Raw genomic sequence first — 17,828 nt, 5'->3', positions numbered from 1 at the left:
GGGAGGAGCAGGAAATCCCACGAAGGAAAGAAGACTTAAAAAAATTTTTTTCCTGTAGGGACGTTACAGCTTGGGGAAAGGAGGGAGGAGTTAGAAAAAGAAAGCGATCTTTTTTGAAAAATGATCTCTGGGCGCGCTTTTACAGGACTCTTAAGAGCAAGCTCAAAAAGAGGCCACTGGAAGCCTGGTAGGGTTTCCTCCCGCTTCTTTTTTGGTCAGAAACAGGTGTTTCCTTGCCCTGTCCTGTACCCTGCTTCTACATATTCTATCAGGAAGAGTGACATTTGGGGCTGGAACAAGCGACAAACCAAGGCAATTGGCAGCGTGGAGAGGTCTTTTGCAGCAGGTGATAGGCCTATCCTGAGGTGTAGGGACACCTCAGCTTCGGTGCCCTCTTGGGGCCTGGCACATGGCGTCCCTTTTACCTATTAAACCGCTCTGTTTCTTGCAGTTTTCACCATCAGCTAAGGCTGATCACTTTTCCAGGTTCCTGAAGCGCACCTTGCTTTATCCTGCCTCTTCTTTGCAGCGCCTCCTACTGGAGACCCCGCGTCGCGCGATAAGTTCTAACTCAGGGTCACCATGAGACCAGATTCCACTTGGTTCAGACAGTGCAGTTCAAGGTCCTACTTTTGAGATCCCACGTGCACCCTGTGCTCACTCCCTGAAACTCTAGAAACCTCGGTTTGGAACATCATAGATTGATACTTTCGTGCCTCACTATTTCAGAAAGAACCCCTAGAATCAAACAGAAGGTTTGGCTCTCACAGGCTATCAGAAATAATTTGACGTGATCCCAGTAGTAGAGACACAGATGAGATCATTCTCCAGTTGAAGTGCACACAGAAACGCAAAAGGTTCATATTGGAATATTTATGAATGAAAAAATATGGTTATCTGAGATTTGCTTTAAAATTATCTAAACTAAGAGGGCAGAAGAGATGGAGATATGGACTTGTTATTGTCCCTGTGTTGCTAATTGGTGGGTACATGTATGTTTATTATACTATATGTATGAAACTATGTAATATATATTATATATATGAACATTTACACAATAAAAAGCTTTTATAAAGCTCGAGGATGTAGCTCAGTGGTAGAGTACTTTTCCAGCATGTGCGAAGCCCTGTGTTTAATTCCTAGCAAAGCACATACCCACCTACACCTTTTAAAAGTGGAACTGGCATAAAACAACAACAACAAAGGAATCATTTCTTTTTGCTCCTTCCCTTCTATGAGTGTGAATTTAGTGAAAAAATGGAGGAGAGGCTGAGATTAAGATGAGTATATAAATGACTATAGAGTTCAAGACAGTATGAAGTGCACAGCTCTTGTACAGAAAAGAAGACTGATCTGGAGGTTTCAGAACCAGTTCTGAACTAAGATGCCTTTGTAATGGATCCCTTGAAGGGAAGAAGGAAGGAATTTTACAGATTCAGATGGGCTGCTAACAGTAAGGAGAAAGGGGCTGGGGATTTAGCTCAGTGGTATAAGCGCCTGCCTTGCAAGCGTGTGGTTGTGAGTTCAATTCCTGGTACCGGTAAAAATACAAAAAAAAAAAAAAAAAAAAAGTAAGGAGAAAATAGTCACAAAGTACAATTTGAATTGGTAAAGTCTAATTATTAAAGTGAGTGAAAAATAAAATAATGTAGGTGAAACTGTTTTGAGAAGTATGTGATATATGGGATTTAGATGTCTCTGTGATGATATAAGTTACATATTGATTATGGCAAAGACCATTTCTTGAACAGTAGCTTCAAGGAATTTTTGCATTCTTTGTCCCTCAACATTCTCAAAGTCACCAACCACAGCTGATATATTTGGTCTCTTAATGGAAAGGGTAAGCTTTCCATTACCCTTCAGGGGCTGTTTTGAGATGAAGCTCGCAATTTTGCTTCAAATAAAGTTTCTATGAAACATCTTAATTGACAATGTACTTTCTTTTTTTAAATTTTATTTGAAAGTATACAACAGAACAAGAGAGAATAAAGCCAACTAAGATCATACAGTGAAATTGGTACAGAACTTCACAGGAGGTTACCGGGATAACAGTAATAGGTAGGTATCACAGTATACTTTGTTATCTTTACAATAGTTGTTCTTTCAATCACGTATATCAAAATGAGATGAAATACAGAACAGTATAGAACTTATCAAAACAGAATATTGAATAGAGCAGTACCATTAATCAGAAAAGAGCAAAACAGTAATAAAAATATTTGCCTTCAAAGAGATGGTAGAAGGAAGTCCCCCTTATTTGCTATGGTCAGTCTCCCAGGAGATGCTCAGATTTCTGGTTCCCATTTGCTAATGGGTGGCGGCGGGTGTGTGTGTGTGTGTGTGTGTGTGTGTGTGTGTGTGTGTAGGAAGTGGGATATTTGACTCTAGGCCGTGCATCAATAGGTTCACTATTGTTTAGCAGGGAGGCAGTCTGGTTGTTTGGTTTCACAGCATCCTAAGTTCCAACGTGGCGTGGATCTCAGGAGCTGCTGCTGGTTCTCCCCCTAGAAGGGCTGCAGTCTGCCACATGACAATGTACTTTCATGAAAGTTGCCTAATTTTCACAACCTTGCAGAGAGGGAATTATCATTCTTCTGTTTAGAAGTGAGAAAAAAGAGAGTGGTGTTAAATCATATAGTTAACAAATAGAGTCACAATCTGATCTCAGATCCATTGGAACAAGTTACTCTCAACTCATGGGATTTGGAATTATCCAAAGATCTTCATATTGAGGACAGTGAGATTTCAGAATATAGAAAATCCTAAGCAGAATATAACATCATGGTTTTGCTAGATATATGGGATGAGAGAAAAATGTACGTTTGAAAAAAGAAAGCAAACATTCAATTGATTTCTGACATCATTTTATAAAATGGAGATAAGCATACCTTTTCACAAGAGTATTGTGAAAATGAAAGCACCGATGGAAAGTGTTTAGCCTTATATCAAGTAGATGGAAGACAACATATGAGGCTCCTTCTTCCTTTCCCAGTACCTCACAAGATTGATGTGAAAAATAAAACAATTTATGCGAAAAGTAAGAAAAACCAGAGATCAGATGTAGTGGCATACTCCTGTAATCCAAGTACTCTGGGAGGCTGAGACAGGTGGATCTCAAATTCTAGTCCAGCCTGGGAGATTTAGCAACTTAGCAAGATCCTGTCTCAAAATAAAACATTAAAATTAGGGCTCTGGATATAGTTCAGTAAGAAAACCCTGGCTTCAATCCCCAATACTAAAGAAGAAAAAGAAAAAGAAAGAGGAAAATGAGGAGCAAAAGGGAGAGAGAAAAAGAGAGTCTGACTTCAGTTATAGAGTTCTGACAAGGCATAATAGGAGTGGGGAACTGACTTGACTCCACTTAGAATGGGGAGATGCTGCTGCTGATAGTGCTAGTGCTCATCACACCTTAGTCTATACCACCACCACCCTAGAAGTGAAAAAGCATGTGTAGAATTGTTACTCTGCCTAGTTCTTCATTTTCAAACACCATAGAAATGTTTTTTTCCTCTTAATTGAGTTTTATTGAGATTTCTAAGGAAGAGCTGTACTGTTAGAAAAATCCTGCAGGGGACACCACATCAGTGGCTCCTATTTACTGAGCATGTTTTAAATATTGCCCTGAATACTTGTATGCATTAATTTTGCCTGTAAGCGTGTTACAACCCTAAAGAATATTTTTATTCCCATTTTACATATGAGGAAACAGAGCCAAAGGGATTCAGTAACTAATAGCAGAGGTGGGCCTTAAATCCAGGGCTTTGTTTTCGTAGTGCTGGCAATGCACTCAGGGTCTTGTTAGTACATGCTAGGCAAGCAATCTACCACTGAGCTACACTCCCAGCCACTTTGGGTAATTCTTTCTTGGGAGGGGTAGGGGGAGGAGTTTCATAATGTAGTCCAGGCTGGCCTTGAACTCACTATGTAACCCAGGCTGGCCTCGAACTGATTGTGATTTCCTACTTCAGCCTTCTGAGTTCTGGGATTACTGGTATGCACTGTCTTACCTGGTCAACCTAGTAATTTTTTTTTTTTTTGTGTGTGTGTTTTAAGGCAGGATTTCACTATGCAGTTCAAGGTGGCCTTGAACTTACTTTGTAGCCCAAGTTGGCTTCGAACTCACAGTGATTCTCCTGCCTCAGTTCCCCAAGTGCTGGGATCATAGGCATGTGCCACCAAACCTGGCTGATGTGATTTTTTTATACAATGGAGTTTACTCTGCCATAAAGTAGGATATATATGAGACATTTCTAGGTGAATAGATATACCTCGAGACTGTACTCTTAAGTGAAATAAATTGGACATGCAGGTGTAAATATCACATTGTTTCTCTGGTGTGAGAAACCAAAAGTGTAAATAAGGACCAAAATGCATAACAAATATTGTGAAACAGGAAGAAAATGTTCAAATGAAAAGGAGAACAAGAGAGGGGTGAGGGGGAAAAGAAGAAAGAAAAAAGTAAAAATGATGAGAAAAGAAGGCAAAAATGAAAACAATGCTTTTGTAAATAAGAAGGAAAGGGGGGTGTTGAAGAGAGGATAGGGGAATGAGAAAAGAAAAGAATCAAGTTATCACATTTACAGGTACAAATTCCCTATTATGAATATGATCATTATGCATGCCTACAAGGTAGCAATAAAACCATTTTTTAAAAATCGGTACTGGGGATTGAACTCACGACTATGCTCTTGCAAGGCAGGCGCTTATGCCACTGAGCTAAATCCCCAGCCTCAATAAAACTATTTTCTTTGAAAAAAAAAATAGAAACAAACTAAAAAAGAAAAAGACTGCTATTAGTTATAACTATATTCTAAAGAACTGGGCCTTATTCAAAAGAGAAAGGATTATGTTACATCCTTGTTTTCTGATCAAAGAAAGGTTAGAAGAGCAATTTTTAGGGCTATGGGTGAGCTCCTTGGTAGAGCCGTTACCCAATATGCACATGATTTGATTTGATTCTGGTCACACACACACACACACACACACACACACTCCATAATTTTTTTTTTTTTTAAAAGCAGCCTTAACCAGGTGTGGTGGCTCACACTTGTAATCCTAGCATTCTGGGAGGCTGAGGCAGTAGGATCACAAGTTCAAGCCCATCCTGGGAAACTTAGCAACTTAATAAAGACTCTGTCTTGGGCCTGGGATTTAGCTCAGTGGTTCAAGCGCTTGCCTAGTAAGCATGAGTTTGTGAGTTCTATCCCTGGTATCAAACAATAACAATAAAAACAAATGTTTCAAAATAAAAGTTGAAAAGAGGACTGGGAATGTAGCACATGTGAAGGTCATGGTTCAATCCCCAGTACCAAAAAAAAAAAAAAAAATAGTACTCTTCAGCAAGGGTGTATCTTATTGGCAGAGCATTTGTCTAGCATGCTGGGTACCATCCCCAGAATAGCAAAAGAAACAAGCTAATTTTTTCTTTTCTTTCTTCTTGTTGTGTCCTATTATCTATCTATCTATCTATCTATCTATCTATCTATCATCTATCTGTTATGGATTAAAAACTGGTGGTCAACTTAATGCCAGCTGAATTAAATCAGCATGGTGCTGAGCATAGATGTTCCACCTGAGGAAAGTTGCCAGCATAGAGACCTGGAGAAGGGGAAGCTAGGTGTTGTGGGTTCTCCTACATATTGCTGTTTGAGTTATTGGTTCTCCTGGAGGAGCTGGTCATGATTATCTTCCCCAGTGTGAGTTCGACCATTGTCATCAGAGGAGCTTTGGACCTTGTTGTTGAGACTGGCCACGGTTCACTTTGGAGCAACTCTGGTCCTTACATTGAGTATTGTTTCCTGGATCTGGAGGGGAAGATGTGTGCTGTTTAATATCCAGGACAAACTCATCATGTTATGGCTTCCTGGCATGAAGCTGGCTTCCTGGCATGTACTCAACTGTGCTTATCGTCAGAGGAGCTCGGAGCCTCATGTTGCTGAGGATGGATATGGTGCTTTTCAGGACAGCCCTGGTCTTTATTATGAGCGTGACTCCTCAGCTCCAGTATAAAACCCTCAACCAACCAGCACAGCTCCTTCATCCTGCTGGCATTGACTTTCTAGCTTCCACCACTGACCTTTGGGCCTTCCCAGTGTGGATCCATAAAAGAGACTGCTGTGAGTCCTTCTTGTGGGCTCTCGACCTCCAGCTGGATTTGTAGGTGGCATTGTCATGGGCTGTAGGTCTTCATCTGGACTCATGCAGGACATTGCTGTGGGATCTAGGTCCGTGGCTGAATATTCTGTGTCTTTAGTATTGTGAACAAATTTCCTTCATTGTCTGTGTTTAGCTCTGGATGACCATCATAAAATAATATTATAAATACTGTGTCCTAATTCCAATTGTTCTCCTCACAACCTCTGACTACAACACTTTCTATCTATATCTACCTGGAATTTGAGAAGTCTGAAAAAGTAAGATTACCTTTAATGTCTCCACTCCCAAATCTAAGGTCCAGACAAGAAAGAAAATCTCGTTTGCCAGGATGATCCCCTTACCATCATCTTACCTCTCAATCTCCTGCAATGACACTGAACCGCAAATCTCTTTTGTCTCTGCTGTCACTTTCCTGTGTGCCTATCTGTAATGGGGGAAGGCAATCAACCATTGTAACTTGGTGTTAGTTGGCAAATAATGACATCTTTGTGAAGTAATCAGTTCTCTGAGAGGAATGGGGCATGATGGAATGTGGCTTTAACCTTGGCAACACAGGTCACATCTCCATCTGGTGTGTATGACTGTGAATGTGAGTATCAATGATGGCTGTGTACAACTGGCACTGGGTATTGAGGTGGGGGAGGAGGAGTGTTGTTTTTCCTAACACAAATGTGTGCTTATGTTTGTATTTCTGACAGAGTGCAGAAGCATTTGCATATGTCCATGTAACATCAAGAGTTGTAGTGTAAGGTGTGCATAAGTGTGTGTATATCTGTATATCAATAGGCAGCTTCTGCTATTCTGCATGAAAAATATACATGATGGTTGGGAAGCTAGATTCTTATGAAATCAAAGTCACTATTTTTTTTACACCTAAGGTTATTTCAGTCTTACAGCCTGAAGGAAAGAAGAAAGCCAGACAGAGAGGTACTCTGAGACCTTAGTTTCTTTGGAGCCTCAGTGAGTTTCTTTGGAGCTTACAGTATCTTCTTACCTAGATGAGGGAGAAAATACAGATTCTTGAAGCCTCTGATTATCAAGATCTTCCTGATTTTCCTCTCCCATAATTTACTTGGATTTCACCCTGTTTCTAGGAGGGGTTTCAATCTCATCACTTCTGGGAACATTTTTCATTGCATTTGAAGCTATAGAAATGAACCTTAAGTTCTGGCCTGCTGGTTGAGCTAGTGGTGCCACAGTTTGTGAGTACTGTAAGAGTCAGAGAAGCAGGAGCTTGCTATATTTTCTGAAGGAGGTAATACTGGGCAGAGTTTTGAGGTATAAGTATGATTCAGATAAATGGAGTGGAGGAGGAGTGGCATTTCAGCTGAAAGGAGAGCATGAGGAAAGGTCTGGAGGCTTTAAGGTTTGTGTATTGTTCAGGCCTTGGCCAAAATCCTGCTCAGGGGCAGGAGACATGGATAGCTGAAATGGGATATTTCTCTTCCAGGCATGAGTTATTAGCTAGTACTAGTCTACTGCCTTTGTTTAAGGGTATTTATTTATTTATGGCAATGTCCTGCTATGTTGTTCAGGCTGAACTTAAACTCCTGATCTCCAGTGATCTTATCAACTCTGCCTTGAGTAGTTGAAACTACAAGCACACAAATGAAACTATACTGGCTCCCTGTCTTTTTTTGGCCCCAGGTATTTGAGATTGAACCCAGTACCTTCACACTGAGCTACATTCCCATCCCCTATATTATTTTTTTTTAAATTTTAAGACAAAGACTTGCTAATTTGTTGTCTAGGCTGGGCTCCAACTTGTGCTTCTCCTGTCTTCGCCTCTTGGAAGTCTGGAATAGAGAGTTCCTATGTTCATTCTCCAGTACTAAAAAACCAAAACCAAAAACATTAATTTTGGAGTGCTGGGACTATAGCTTTGTACCAACATACCCAGCTGGTGTACAGTATTTTAAAATAGGAAATCCTGAGAGCGTTAAACCCCTGTCCTGCATGAAGTAAGAAGTTCAAACAACTCTCAAAAAGGAATTTTGGGTAAAATAAAGTAGGAAAGAAAATATCTAAATGACCGAATATGCTGTCATTTTCTCTAATCTGTGATTAGATGCAGGTTAATAATATAAGCCATTTAATTTCTTTTTTTAAAATCTATTTTAATGATAATAATACTGAACAAAATAAAACAGAATGAAGTCAATCTAACAAATCAGTATAAGTGACACAGGACTTCAAAACAGTAGGAAATCAACAATGGTTACCAGTTGCCTCTTGTTGTCTTGAAAATAACTACAGATACCTCCAGACATAGTAAAAATCAAACAAAACAGAACAGAATAGAACCAATAAAAACAAAACAATGAATCCAAGAAAGGACTTCAAAACAAGACAATAGTAAATCCAAAATGGCTACCATAATATATCTTGTTATCTTTGAAATAGATGGCCATGCCATTGGCTATCATAAAATCAAACAAAACGAAACAAAACAGAATAAAACCCAATCCAACAAAACAATGAAAATAATACAGGACTTTAAAAACAATATGATAGGGAATTAACAATGGCCACCACCCTCAGAAGAAGATCCCCCATCAAATTGCATTTCACCTCGATACCATTACTGCATCCTGTGTTTCTCTAGATGAGCTGGTAGCTCACAGGGGTTGGGGTGGGGTGGGGTGGGCATTGGCTTTTCTTGTTTCCCAACCCATGCATCAGAAGGGGCTGGCACCTGGCTCTCCCCACAGTGGCCCACGTATAGTGCTGGTTCATGGGGAGGGCTTGCTTCTTGGTGACTTCTTGTTCTCTTCCCCCACAGTCTGTGAATGGCTCTGACTCATGAGAAAAGGCTGGGATCTGGCTGTCCCCCTGGCGGTGGCCAAAGCTATTCAATTTCTAGTCCTTTGAGTGCATGTTATTCCCTATGGCTTTTTTAATTTATTGGTAAAAGTCTATTTAAAAACTGTCTAATTTTGTCTCTGTTAAAATTGAGAAGAAAGGAGTACCCAACTGGTAGTTGGGTGTGGTGTGCACACCTGTAATTTCTGCATTTTGGGAAGTTGAGACAGGAGAATTTTAAGTTTAAACTCACCATGGGCAACTTAGCAATTTAGGAGATCCTGCCTCAAAAAAAAAAAAAAAAAAGTCTGGGCATGTAGCTCAGTATGAAGGCCCTGGGATTAATCTCACATACTGAAAAAAAAAGTTGGGAACATGATTGGCTAAGTGTGTCAATGTGCCCCTTGAGTGGGGGTGGAGATGCCAGACTGTCTTAGTATAATCTAAAGAGAGAGGCACAGAGTTGCTTGCAAGGGGAGGTTTCACCAAGAAGTCCAGGGACAAGTTCCCTCAGACCCAGGGAAGTCTGAAATCGGGCAATAGAGTATAGCAGAGCTGCCATCTGGGGAGTATGGCAAAAGTCTGGAGCTGGAGATAAGGGAGAGACAGAGAGACAGACAGACACAGATGAGAGACACACACAGAAAGAGGGAAAGAGAGAGAGAGAGAGAGAGAGAGAGAGAGAGAGAGAGAGAGAGAGAGAAAGATTTTCAAGGAAGAGTGACAGCTTGTGGCAGGAGCAAATTACCAGTATGTTAGAAATCTAAACAAAATAAAACTATTAATATGGCTAGCAGAAATAAGAAATTATCAGCATATGTGAGCTCCTGGGTTTAATCCTAATGCCAAAAAAATGAAGAAGAAGAAGAAGAAGAAGAAGAAGAAGAAGAAGAAGAAGAAGAAGAAGAAGAAGAAGAAGAAGAAGAGGAGGAGGAGGAGGAGGAGGAGGAAAAGAAAAAGAAGAAGTAAAAGAAGAAAAAGAAGAGGAAGAGGAAGAGAAAGAAAAAGGAAGGAAAGAAGGAAGAAGAAGAACAACAAGAAAAAAATGAAGCTAGCCAGGCACATTGGTACACTCCTGAAATCCCACTAGGGGGTTGAGAAGTTGCAGCAGGAGAATTGTAAGCTCAAGTCTTTCACTGACAATTTAGTGAGACCCTGTTTTAAAAGGAAAAAGGACTGAGGAGTATAGTTCAGTGCCAAGACCCTGGGTTCAACCTCTACTTCCAAAAACACAAAAGAAAGAAAAAACTAGAGAACAACAAAAAAGAAAAATAAAAAAACTAAAGAAAGAAAAGAAAGGAATGAAAAAGTAAGATATGATAGAAAACAGGCAAAAATAGATGAGTACTGCATCTGGGAAAAAATGGCGGAGTAGCAATCAGCAGCTATATACAGCATTGCTGGGACCTGGGATAGACACACCTGGAAAACAAAACTTAGTGAAGCGAAAAAAGAAGTAGATCTCAGAGAACTGGAAGGAAGCTGACAGGAAAACTAGAAATTACAGTGAAATGGAACACAACGAAGAGAAAAGAATAAAACAATCTGGAAAGCTCACCATGGCTCCTGGAAAGAGGGACTTATCTCCACTGACCCAAGGCAAGCCCAGAAAGTTGGCAGCTCCAGGAAAAAACAACACATTAGGCAAGCAGCTCTATCCCCATCACCAAAGCAGCCCTTGGTTATTGCAAACTGCAAAAGGAGCATGATGTTTTGCTCCAAAAGTGACTCATGGATGGCAGGCTAGAGTTGGAGAAGAACCCCAGTGCAGCATTTGCATATTTGAGAGGGTTTAATCAGGAGCCATTTGGAGGAGGGGTTAACTATTTAAGACTGAGCCACAGAACAACTATATCACCTCTTCATTTCAGAATTTACAGTGTTACCCTACCACAGTGACTGCGTGGGATACAGACAGAAAATACAGTAACAGAGAAGGTATAGGCTACAGACAGGCCTCCAAAGAAATTTAAAACTAGGTTGGGAAAGACTTGGGGCCTTGGCCTCTGTAGTGAGAAGCCAGGCATGATATGTGTGACTTTCAGAAGCTTCTGGGTGTGAAAGTGTTGTGATTAACTCCAGTCTGGATGAAATCCCTGCCTCACTGACTACATCCAACACCATATCCAAATCAGAAAACTCTGGTTACTTTCCTCATCTACCAATGTAAGCAAGGACACACCTTTGTTTGGATAGTTGCTACAGCCTGGGAAGTACAGACAGAAGATCCTCTGGAGTGGATTGGAGGAACATCTAACAAACTCACAGATCATAGCAGCAGGGCAAGAAAACCGTGAATTGCAGGATTCTAAGACTGCAAACCCTGGAAAGACACCACTTACTAAAAATACAGAGGAATTTTTTGGACTCATTTTCTTTTTCCTTTTAATTTTTTCTCTTTCTTGTTATGTTTTTTTCATTCTTTCTTTTTCTTGTTTGTTATTTTCTGTTACTTTGGTATAATTCTATTAAATTCCTTTTACCCCTTAATAGAATTTTTCATCTCACTTTTCTCTCCTCACCATCCATTGATTTTTGAATTTTACTTCTTTAATTCTTCCAATCCCCCTTTATCTTTACTAATATAACAATTAAGCTTTATGAATCTTTACATAGTTACTTAGATCTATGCTATTACTGTTAATTTCTTTCGTATTGTTAGTGCAGTTATAGTCATTGTATTCAGTGAATATTTACTGTATGTCAATATTAGGGTTTTATTTAGTGTTTATTCTATGTTATAGATTGCTTTTCTATGGTTAAAAGTGGTACATTATTGGTTCTTATAGTACATAAATATCCTCTTTCCTGTGGTGGAGTTAGTGTTACTGATTTTTTGCTATCACAAGGGTGGGATAATTGCTGCTATTATTGGTTTTATCTGTAAGCTAATATCTTGATTGCCTTTGTGTTATCAACAATACTGCAGTCCATTTCTAGAGAACTGCATGGCAGGCCAATTATACTGCAGCCTCCTCTCTCAATTTAATGATGCTTTGTTTTGAAACAGAGACAAAGGCCTGTAGTTAGCCACACCCAGAGTGCATCACTGAAAAACAGACAGTAACTAAAGGAATCTTTATACTAGCAATAAAAGCTTTCCACTATAATCAACTTGCAAGCCTCAGCAAACACACACACACACACACACACACACACACACACACACACACACCCAGGCACAAGGACACACACAGACACACACACAAAACATGAGAAAACAAGGCAACAAAATGCCTCCAAAAACTCAAAAACTTCCAACTCCCCCAGAACTGATTCATGGGGGCATTAGAGGAGGGAATTAAAAGGCACATGCTTAAGAAATAATAGCAACACATATAGAACTCCAAAAGAGCTATGATTAGAAAAGAAAAGCTATCATTATTATGACACATAATAATCAAAATTCAAGAAGTCCAGCACAAAGGACAGTCTTATGAGTTATTAGAGAAAAGCAACAAATCACTTATAAAGGTAAACCTATTAGAATATATAAGACTTCTCAACATAAACCTTAATGGCCAGGAGAGCCTGGAGTGAACTGTTTCAAACCCTAAAAGCAAACAATTTCCAAGCCAGATTAATATGTCTTGTAATATTATCTTTCAAAACTGATGGAGAAATACGATTTTAAGCTGGTAAAGAGCACATTAACAAATTCACCACCATTAAGTCAGCACTCCAAAAATTCTTAAGAGTATCCTAGAGACAATAAAGCCAACCATGCCAAAATGTCTGATGCTATGAATGTACCAGGTGGGGGGAGCAGGTAAATACAATAAAAAGGTAATAAATAAAAGAAAACTATTGCTAAGACAGATATGTCAATGCCTTTCAATATAACTCTTTTTAAAATTAAGTTTATTGGTATGTTTTAAATATGCATAACGATCACATTCATCATGGGGACTTTGTACCTGCACATGATATATCGTAATTCCTCTTTTATCTCTTTTCCCTGAACCCTCCCTTCAATCCCTATTCCCCTCCCTATTTACAAAATCTTCGTTTCCATTTTTTATTTTCTATTTTTTCTTTTCCTTTCCCACTCCTCCCTCCGTTAGTTCCCCTTCCCAACTGAGCATTTTCTTCCTATTTCATAATATCTAGCATAATTCTAGTCCTTATTTTTACACTTTGTTCTCATTCCAGAGAAACTGTAGAATTTACACATGTGCATTTGATTTATTTCACTTAAGAATATGATCTCATGGTGCATCCATTTACCTAGAAATGTCTATCATTTCTAGGTATCTAGAAGTTTATCATTTTTATTTATTTCTATTTCTTTAAAATTGTATTTAAAGAGAAAGAAATGAAAACAGAAAAAGGGTATAAATAGTAGAGAATTTCAAAAAAAAAATAAACAGTAAGAAATCACAAGTTGATACATTATATATTGTCATCTTAGAAATAGTTGTTCAAGTTACAAAATTAAAGCATACAAAGTGGATGGTCAAATACTGAAACTGCAAACAGTTCTGTTCAACAATCCAACAAAAACTTAGTAATATGATTATCTGTCTTACACACTTAAACATACATGCAGTTATATCCTTTAGAGCACTTTCTTTTCCTCTCTTTTTTATAATAACAATTACACATTTTGAGTTTTATTATTCCCTCAGTTCTTATTACTTTTTTTAAAAGAGAATAAAACCAAATGTGACAAAACAAAATAGAGTCAGTCAAACCAAAAGGATGGACACAGTACATGATGTAAAAACAGAACACGATGTGATCAACAATGGTTATCATAATGCCTCTTGCTATCTTCAAAAGAATTGGCCATATCATCAGGTATCATGAAATTAACAAAACAGTACAGAACAAAATCAATAAAGATGAAACACTGGAGACATTACAGGACTTCAAAAGAAGTTAATAGTTAAAGCAGAATGGGTATCATAGTGAATCTTATTGTCTTCAAAGTAGTTGTGTATATCCTCAGGTTTGATACTAGCAAAAAAAAAAACCAGAATAGAGTAAAATCAGTCAAAACAAGACAATGAAAGCAATGCAGGGCTTCAAATCAAGTTAATAGGAAATAAAAAAATGGTTATCCTAATATATCCTGCTATCTTTGGAATAGCTATCCATACAATCAAATCTAACACAAGGCAAACTGGAAGAGAATAAAACCAAACTAAACAGAACAATGAAAACAATATGGATTTCAAATCATGATAATGGATTAACAATGGCCACTGCCTTCCCTTTTTAGACATTTGCTCCCCTTTCACTTTCTTTTTATTTTATTTTTTAAAAAATAATTTTATTTAAAGAAAGACTAAGCAAAACAGAAAATGGGTAGAAATAATACTACATACTTTCAAAGAAAAAATAAACAGTAATAAATCACTAGTTGATGTTTACATATTGTCCTCTTACAAATAATTGTTCAAGATACAAAAGTGGAACATGTAAGTGAGAATTCAAACAGTGAGACTGTAAATAGTTCTGTTCAACTATCCAACAAAAACTTAGCAACACATGGTTATCAATCCTATACATTTAAACATATATGCAGTTATCTATATCTTCATTTATGTCGAGATTAAACAAAACAAAGCCAACTAAAATCACTCTGAACAAAGAAAACTAGTATTGCTGGATTTCACATCATGACACTCCGGGGTCAGGACTGGGTACTGTAGTGTCTCTTTCTCTTCAAAGTATTTGTTCATTTTGTCCTGTGTCATAAGATCAGTTTTTGTAAACTGTTTATAGGTTCTACACATGCATGAGTCTTAACATGTATTTCTATCCTTTCTATATTAGAGGGAGAAACAAAACAAAGCAGGACAGAATAAAACATATTCCTGTAGACACATAAAATGAAAGACATATAAAACTGCTGTACAGAAGTTCTACCATGATTACTGTGTTGTCTCTTGTTATCTTCAACAGAATTGGCTATGTCATCAGATATAATATAATTGAATATATCAGTACATAACAATATTAATAGAAATACAACTTTGTAGATAGTGTAAAACTACAAAAACAGGTAGCAATCAAACCAGAATGGGTGTCATAGTGAATCTTGTCATTTTCAGTATAGTTGTCTATACTCTCAGACTTGATACTATCAATCATAGCAGTTTTGAATAAAATCTATCGATAACAAATAGCAATCAAACAAACTAGATTTGACTAAGATCAGTCATGATAAAACAGTATAAGTTAAAAGGGAGTTAAAGATGATTACTGTGCTATAATCCTGATAATTTTGGGATACATGTCTGTGCTCTCAGATCTACTGCTTGTGGACAAACTGGGACAGAATAAGTTTGAAGCAGAGCGGTGTAATATGGGCTTAATTCCTGATTCACTATTAACAATATCTTCTGCTATCATTTTTAAGACTATTCCTCTCCTTTCACTCCCCCAGGGTGTACTGTGCATTTTTGGGCCTCTCCAACATCCTCCATTTTAAATTGGGGGGGGGACAACCTGCTATTTACCTAAGTAGTTCCAAACCTTCTCACTCCTGGACTTGATCTCTGGTTGTATTCCTTTACCTATTAAAGCCTGTCTTTCCAACCTATCCATAAATACTGGTCCAGTTGCCCCTATTACTCTCTGGTTCCTTGTCACAAAGAGCATTGTTAACTCATATTTGATTTTCGGTCCATATACCCTTCTTCAGGTTAATTATATTTCCCATAAAGTGCATCTTGGCGGACCCTACCTCTTGATCCACTCTGACTGCGATTCTCCCTTTTTTTCCTTAGGTTAGTGTATCTAGGCCATCTACATTAGAAATTATATCCAACCTTCTCTGCCTCATTTTGTTGTGCTCTTTTTCCATCATTAGGTGTGTTTGTTTTCTTCATTTCACTTTTTGCTCCATTCATTGAGGCCTCTCTGCCACTGTTCCTGAAATCCTGGTGCTTTTCTCTCTCTTTAGAATGTCCTGCAGTATTCTCTGTAGAGTTGGATTGGTGGTTGCGAATTCCCCCAGTTCCTCTTTATCTTGGAAGCATCTTGTTTCTCCATTAATTTCTAGAGAAAATTTTTCAGGGTACATCAATCTGGGTTGGAGGTTATTTTCTTTCAGGGCTTGGAATACTTTGTTGCACTCTCTTCTCGATTTGATGGTTTGTGCTGAGAAGTCTGCCATAATTCTGATGGGCTTTCTGTTGTAGGTAATCTGTTTCTTGTCTCTGATAGCTTTTAATATTCTGTTCTTATACTGGATTTCTGGAATCTTGATTATTATATGCTTAGGTGTAGCTCTGTTTTGGTTGTAGGTGGATGGAGTTCTGTATGCCTCATAGATCTGAATAGCATTAACCTTTTCCTATGTTTGGGAAGTTTTCCTTAATTAGTTCTGTGAATAGCCTTTGTAGTTCCTTTGCTTGTACCCCTGCTTCTTCATTCACATTCTTTATTCTTAAGTTATAGATCCTCTTGTTGTCTTCTAGCCTTTGTATTGTTACTGCTTGTTTCCTTGATATTTTAAAGAAATTTTTCCTTTCATGCTTCCACATTGCAAACCTGTCCTCCTTTTTGGTTAATCTATCCTTAGTTTCTTTCAAGCAGTTTTGCCAGCTTTCAATGGAGTTTTTAATTTCATGGTAATCTCTTTGAACCTGCTTTGTGTATTCCACTTTTTATCAAACAATTGTCCCCTTTTTTTGTGTTCCTCCATGCTTCCATCTGTGTCTTCTTCAGAGGTGCTTAGCATTTCTTTTATTAATCTATTTATATCTTGCTTTACTTGGTTAAATATTTCACTTTTGAATTCATATATGAGGTCCCAAAGATATCTCTTTAGGGCCACTGGTGCCATGTCTGATATTGCATGTTTTCTGTCCTCAATCTCCTTTGTATTTACCTTTTCTGGATAAATGTTTTCAGGATTGGGGGCTGGGGACTTTTTCTTGTTGGTTCTTCTCATATTTTTTGTTTCTTCTATACAGGTATATATAGAAGGCCCCAGTTTCTTTCTTTATTGATTACAATTCTTCTGAAGTGCATATGCTGGCCCTCCTCTCCAGGTCAGTCAACCTGCTGAGGCCTTCACTGCATTAGTGTACAGCTGGGCATGGAGAATTGGTTTGGGATAGCTTATTGGGTCTCAGCTAGGGGTGTGACCCAGGCCAAGCACACGCCACCAATCCCGTCTGGGCATGGAGCAGCTGACTGAAGTCACCACTGCTCCTTGTTCTTGCCAGTCTGCCCAGCCCCAGAATGTTGTTCATTGGAGCCCTTTTTTTTTCTGTGGATTGGTTTTATTCATGGCACTCACTGGAGGTCAATGCAGATTCCCTGCTAGCTCAGCTCTCCATTCAGCTCGCTGACACTCGACCTCAGTATGACTGTGTTTCCAGTCAGTCGAAGCAGCAGGAATTTGGACAGCTCAGTAAGTCATGGCCAAGAAAGTTTAGGCACTGAAGTGGGAGTGCCAAATCTTTAACTGTTCCAATAGTAGCACCAGGATTTTATGTTTGATTGGTTCTTCTCATTTTAGTTTCTTCCTGGGTCCAGACACTCCATCTCCCTCTGTTTGGGACTCCTCACGCTATATTATTTTGGAATCTAAGTTGACTATCTCAGGGAGCCTCTGTAGCCTGCTGTTATCTATCTAACTTTATCAATTTTAAAAGTTTATCCTTCTTTATGGCAGAGTACTACTCCATTGTGTAAAAAACCCCAAATTCATTCACTTGTTGGTAGACATTTGGCTGTTCCCAAGATTTAGCCAATTACAAACTGTATTCCTGTAAATATGGGTGTATATTTATTGCTGCAGTATGATGTTTTAAATTATTTTGGGAAGATATCAATAAGGTGAATAGCTGGGTCAAATGGAACCTCTAGTTTTAGTTTTTTAAGGAATCTCCACAATGATTTCCCCAGTG

The sequence above is a fragment of the Cavia porcellus genome, unplaced genomic scaffold, assembly GCF_034190915.1.
Source record: "Cavia porcellus strain 051 isolate PalLab524CR breed Dunkin Hartley unplaced genomic scaffold, mCavPor4.1 scaffold_3, whole genome shotgun sequence".
Classification (NCBI taxonomy): Eukaryota; Metazoa; Chordata; class Mammalia; order Rodentia; family Caviidae; genus Cavia; species Cavia porcellus.
The sequence above is the reverse complement of the archived record's forward strand: the minus strand, read 5'-3'. Positions refer to the sequence as shown.